Source organism: Hyla sarda, unplaced genomic scaffold (genome assembly GCF_029499605.1).
Source record: "Hyla sarda isolate aHylSar1 unplaced genomic scaffold, aHylSar1.hap1 scaffold_945, whole genome shotgun sequence".
NCBI lineage: Eukaryota > Metazoa > Chordata > Amphibia > Anura > Hylidae > Hyla > Hyla sarda.
The window spans coordinates 135,215-141,214 of NW_026610975.1; the positions used below are offsets into that span (position 1 = coordinate 135,215).

General features: G+C 46.5%; 3 non-coding genes across 3 annotated transcripts; all 3 read right to left on the reverse strand.

The window, feature by feature from the left end:
* Positions 1-937: 937 nt before the first annotated feature.
* LOC130350443 (U2 spliceosomal RNA) lies at positions 938-1,128 on the reverse strand. Its single transcript, XR_008887543.1, has one exon. It is a non-coding gene; the product is annotated as a U2 spliceosomal RNA (small nuclear RNA).
* Positions 1,129-3,209: 2,081 nt separating this feature from the next.
* LOC130350444 (U2 spliceosomal RNA) lies at positions 3,210-3,400 on the reverse strand. The gene has a single exon (XR_008887544.1). It is a non-coding gene; the product is annotated as a U2 spliceosomal RNA (small nuclear RNA).
* Positions 3,401-5,484: 2,084 nt separating this feature from the next.
* Positions 5,485-5,675, reverse strand: LOC130350445 (U2 spliceosomal RNA). The gene has a single exon (XR_008887545.1). It is a non-coding gene; the product is annotated as a U2 spliceosomal RNA (small nuclear RNA).
* Between the last annotated feature and the right edge of the window lie 325 nt (positions 5,676-6,000).

Consider the following 6,000-nt stretch of genomic DNA (forward strand, 5'->3'; position numbering starts at 1 on the left):
CTGATTTTTCCTGTCTGAATTTGTCGCACAGAAAGTTGCAGGCCAAATATGTGTGACATTTCTGCGACTTTAGCTTCTAGAGCATTTTTACAACATTATACATAGGTGCTGAATACATAAAAAGCGACTGTTCAGCGACAGACAAGTCGCATCGGCTGAAAGTAGGCCAGAATGTCAGTCCATGTTGGAGCAGGTTTAGATACAGTCTAAAGCATAGATCTCAAAGTCTGTGCACAGAATTTAGCAAGGGCCTCGCACCTTCTGATGCATCAGGTAGGTGCACAATAGCATAGCCTAACCCTCTGTACTTTGGTCTATATTGATGCGGGACATAGACAGCCAGCTGATGACCAATCCATTAGTGCAATGGATGGCTGGAAGCATTTGTCTTTGCCTTTGCAATACCACAGAAGCAATGCATGGTCAATGTACAGCAATGACACACCTGTGTGAACAGCCAGGAGACCCCCCCCCCCCATGTTATGTTACATAGTTACATAGTTAGTACGGTCGAAAAAAGACATATGTCCATCAAGTTCAACCAGGGAATTAAGGGGTAGGGGTGTGGCGCGATATTGGGGAAGGGATGAGATTTTATATTTCTTCATAAGCATTAATCTTATTTTGTCAATTAGGAACATTCAGCACCCACCCGCTATCAAGGCAGCTGCCTATCATGTCATGCCCTACCTGCACAGGTGTGCTGGCTACTCAAATGATCCAATTAAGGAGGCCATTTAGTCAGCAGCAGCAGAAGTCCTGTGCCTGGACGCTCCAACAGCGGCCAGACACAAGCAGAAGCAGAAGCAGCAGCAGCACCACCTTTTGTTTTTTGGCAGCAGCAGCAGCAGCAGCAAGGCCCACAGGGCTGGCTAGCTGGCTAGCCAGCAAGCAGGTAGCAATGAAAGTAGGAATCTTTCTTTTTAACCCTGTAAGGGGGTGGTGCACTGTACCCGAAGATACTGCCATATCGGGTCAATGCATAGGGCGACGGAAGCAAGCTTCGAAATCGGCCCCCGTTCTCAAAAATCCATTTAATATATGGTCCCCAGATAGGGGACGTATCAGATATTAAACTGATAAGAACAGATACTACACTTGATCTTAGCCAAAAGGCCGAGAAGCGATAACCGTGAAAGGGGCGGGCCCAACAAGGTCCCCTTCATGGGCACTATCACTGCTTGCTGTCAGGGAGGCTGCCAGACAATTTTCCATGCACACTCTGGGCTGGGGGGCAGTCAACCACCAGTACACACAGCAGAACCTAAACCCATACCATTATTGCTAAGCAGCAAGACAGGGGCCCATTGCACTCCCACGGGGCCTTTTTAAATGCAATCCATAACCCGGATTTGCCAGGAACCCTTCTTACTCCTCCTACTTGCATGTGACACTGGGCTTAGGATCTGCATAGGAAACACACACACAAGCACACACCTACCTTTGTTGCCTGCAGATGCCTCCTTGGCTGTCCCCAAACGGTATCAAACCAACACCCACGGGAAGCTGTAAGCATAGAGGACATGCCTGCACCCCATTGGACTTACCTGTGTGGGTTAAACCCGGGTTATTTGACAACCTATGGCGGTGATGGTTCTGCTCAGGCAGAGCAGTGCTGATGCTCCTCATAAAGCTGTCGCTGCTGTGAAGGTTCTAGGTGACATCACAAATCCCTATGGTTACATACACAACAAAGCTGGGTTGTTGTTGTTTACACTCTGCAAGGCCTGTGGAAGTGAGTGACATCATAGCACTGTAGTTCTGAGGGTTCTAGATGGATGCAACAATCTCCTGTTGCTTCTATGAAGGCCATAATAGACGACATCACCAAACAGCTCCATAGTCACATACACAGCAAAGGAGAGATGTTGTTTACACCTAGTGATGTCAGTGGTATTGAGTGACATCACAGCACAGTGCTAAGGCTCCTGGGCCTGGACACAGCAGCGGCTGCAATATCTCAACGGAGAATACGTTTATATATATATGTGTGTGTGTGCGCGTATATATATATATATATATATATATATATATATATATATTTCTCCGCCGAAATCACTTTTAAACCCATTTCCACCTTTTTTTCCCTTCTCTTCCTCTTACTTTTTTTTCACGTTTTTTTACGTTTTTCTCCTTTTCGCCTCTTTTCTGGGCGTATTATTCTTCTTTTTCTTCTTTTTTTTCGTCTAATGCATACCCCATCAGTGCAGCAATGCTTATTCAATACCGCCAGCAGATGGAGACACTGGGGGATAATTTTCTAAGGATTTATACTGATTTTTCCTGTCTGAATTTGTCGCACAGAAAGTTGCAGGCCAAATATGTGTGACATTTCTGCGACTTTAGCTTCTAGAGCATTTTTACAACATTATACATAGGTGCTGAATACATAAAAAGCGACTGTTCAGCGACAGACAAGTCGCATCGGCTGAAAGTAGGCCAGAATGTCAGTCCATGTTGGAGCAGGTTTAGATACAGTCTAAAGCATAGATCTCAAAGTCTGTGCACAGAATTTAGCAAGGGCCTCGCACCTTCTGATGCATCAGGTAGGTGCACAATAGCATAGCCTAACCCTCTGTACTTTGGTCTATATTGATGCGGGACATAGACAGCCAGCTGATGACCAATCCATTAGTGCAATGGATGGCTGGAAGCATTTGTCTTTGCCTTTGCAATACCACAGAAGCAATGCATGGTCAATGTACAGCAATGACACACCTGTGTGAACAGCCAGGAGACCCCCCCCCCCATGTTATGTTACATAGTTACATAGTTAGTACGGTCGAAAAAAGACATATGTCCATCAAGTTCAACCAGGGAATTAAGGGGTAGGGGTGTGGCGCGATATTGGGGAAGGGATGAGATTTTATATTTCTTCATAAGCATTAATCTTATTTTGTCAATTAGGAACATTCAGCACCCACCCGCTATCAAGGCAGCTGCCTATCATGTCATGCCCTACCTGCACAGGTGTGCTGGCTACTCAAATGATCCAATTAAGGAGGCCATTTAGTCAGCAGCAGCAGAAGTCCTGTGCCTGGACGCTCCAACAGCGGCCAGACACAAGCAGAAGCAGAAGCAGCAGCAGCACCACCTTTTGTTTTTTGGCTGCAGCAGCAGCAGCAGCAAGGCCCACAGGGCTGGCTAGCTGGCTAGCCAGCAAGCAGGTAGCAATGAAAGTAGGAATCTTTCTTTTTAACCCTGTAAGGGGGTGGTGCACTGTACCCGAAGATACTGCCATATCGGGTCAATGCATAGGGCGACGGAAGCAAGCTTCGAAATCGGCCCCCGTTCTCAAAAATCCATTTAATATATGGTCCCCAGATAGGGGACGTATCAGATATTAAACTGATAAGAACAGATACTACACTTGATCTTAGCCAAAAGGCCGAGAAGCGATAACCGTGAAAGGGGCGGGCCCAACAAGGTCCCCTTCATGGGCACTATCACTGCTTGCTGTCAGGGAGGCTGCCAGACAATTTTCCATGCACACTCTGGGCTGGGGGGCAGTCAACCACCAGTACACACAGCAGAACCTAAACCCATACCATTATTGCTAAGCAGCAAGACAGGGGCCCATTGCACTCCCACGGGGCCTTTTTAAATGCAATCCATAACCCGGATTTGCCAGGAACCCTTCTTACTCCTCCTACTTGCATGTGACACTGGGCTTAGGATCTGCATAGGAAACACACACACAAGCACACACCTACCTTTGTTGCCTGCAGATGCCTCCTTGGCTGTCCCCAAACGGTATCAAACCAACACCCACGGGAAGCTGTAAGCATAGAGGACATGCCTGCACCCCATTGGACTTACCTGTGTGGGTTAAACCCGGGTTATTTGACAACCTATGGCGGTGATGGTTCTGCTCAGGCAGAGCAGTGCTGATGCTCCTCATAAAGCTGTCGCTGCTGTGAAGGTTCTAGGTGACATCACAAATCCCTATGGTTACATACACAACAAAGCTGGGTTGTTGTTGTTTACACTCTGCAAGGCCTGTGGAAGTGAGTGACATCATAGCACTGTAGTTCTGAGGGTTCTAGATGGATGCAACAATCTCCTGTTGCTTCTATGAAGGCCATAATAGACGACATCACCAAACAGCTCCATAGTCACATACACAGCAAAGGAGAGATGTTGTTTACACCTAGTGATGTCAGTGGTATTGAGTGACATCACAGCACAGTGCTAAGGCTCCTGGGCCTGGACACAGCAGCGGCTGCAATATCTCAACGGAGAATACGTTTATATATATGTGTGTGTGTGCGCGTATATATATATATATATATATATATATATATATATATATATATTTCTCCGCCGAAATCACTTTTAAACCCATTTCCACCTTTTTTTCCCTTCTCTTCCTCTTACTTTTTTTTCACGTTTTTTTACGTTTTTCTCCTTTTCGCCTCTTTTCTGGGCGTATTATTCTTCTTTTTCTTCTTTTTTTTCGTCTAATGCATACCCCATCAGTGCAGCAATGCTTATTCAATACCGCCAGCAGATGGAGACACTGGGGGATAATTTTCTAAGGATTTATACTGATTTTTCCTGTCTGAATTTGTCGCACAGAAAGTTGCAGGCCAAATATGTGTGACATTTCTGCGACTTTAGCTTCTAGAGCATTTTTACAACATTATACATAGGTGCTGAATACATAAAAAGCGACTGTTCAGCGACAGACAAGTCGCATCGGCTGAAAGTAGGCCAGAATGTCAGTCCATGTTGGAGCAGGTTTAGATACAGTCTAAAGCATAGATCTCAAAGTCTGTGCACAGAATTTAGCAAGGGCCTCGCACCTTCTGATGCATCAGGTAGGTGCACAATAGCATAGCCTAACCCTCTGTACTTTGGTCTATATTGATGCGGGACATAGACAGCCAGCTGATGACCAATCCATTAGTGCAATGGATGGCTGGAAGCATTTGTCTTTGCCTTTGCAATACCACAGAAGCAATGCATGGTCAATGTACAGCAATGACACACCTGTGTGAACAGCCAGGAGACCCCCCCCCCCCATGTTATGTTACATAGTTACATAGTTAGTACGGTCGAAAAAAGACATATGTCCATCAAGTTCAACCAGGGAATTAAGGGGTAGGGGTGTGGCGCGATATTGGGGAAGGGATGAGATTTTATATTTCTTCATAAGCATTAATCTTATTTTGTCAATTAGGAACATTCAGCACCCACCCGCTATCAAGGCAGCTGCCTATCATGTCATGCCCTACCTGCACAGGTGTGCTGGCTACTCAAATGATCCAATTAAGGAGGCCATTTAGTCAGCAGCAGCAGAAGTCCTGTGCCTGGACGCTCCAACAGCGTCCAGACACAAGCAGAAGCAGAAGCAGCAGCAGCACCACCTTTTGTTTTTTGGCTGCAGCAGCAGCAGCAGCAAGGCCCACAGGGCTGGCTAGCTGGCTAGCCAGCAAGCAGGTAGCAATGAAAGTAGGAATCTTTCTTTTTAACCCTGTAAGGGGGTGGTGCACTGTACCCGAAGATACTGCCATATCGGGTCAATGCATAGGGCGACGGAAGCAAGCTTCGAAATCGGCCCCCGTTCTCAAAAATCCATTTAATATATGGTCCCCAGATAGGGGACGTATCAGATATTAAACTGATAAGAACAGATACTACACTTGATCTTAGCCAAAAGGCCGAGAAGCGATAACCGTGAAAGGGGCGGGCCCAACAAGGTCCCCTTCATGGGCACTATCACTGCTTGCTGTCAGGGAGGCTGCCAGACAATTTTCCATGCACACTCTGGGCTGGGGGGCAGTCAACCACCAGTACACACAGCAGAACCTAAACCCATACCATTATTGCTAAGCAGCAAGACAGGGGCCCATTGCACTCCCACGGGGCCTTTTTAAATGCAATCCATAACCCGGATTTGCCAGGAACCCTTCTTACTCCTCCTACTTGCATGTGACACTGGGCTTAGGATCTGCATAGGAAACACACACACAAGCACACACCTACCTTTGTTGCCTG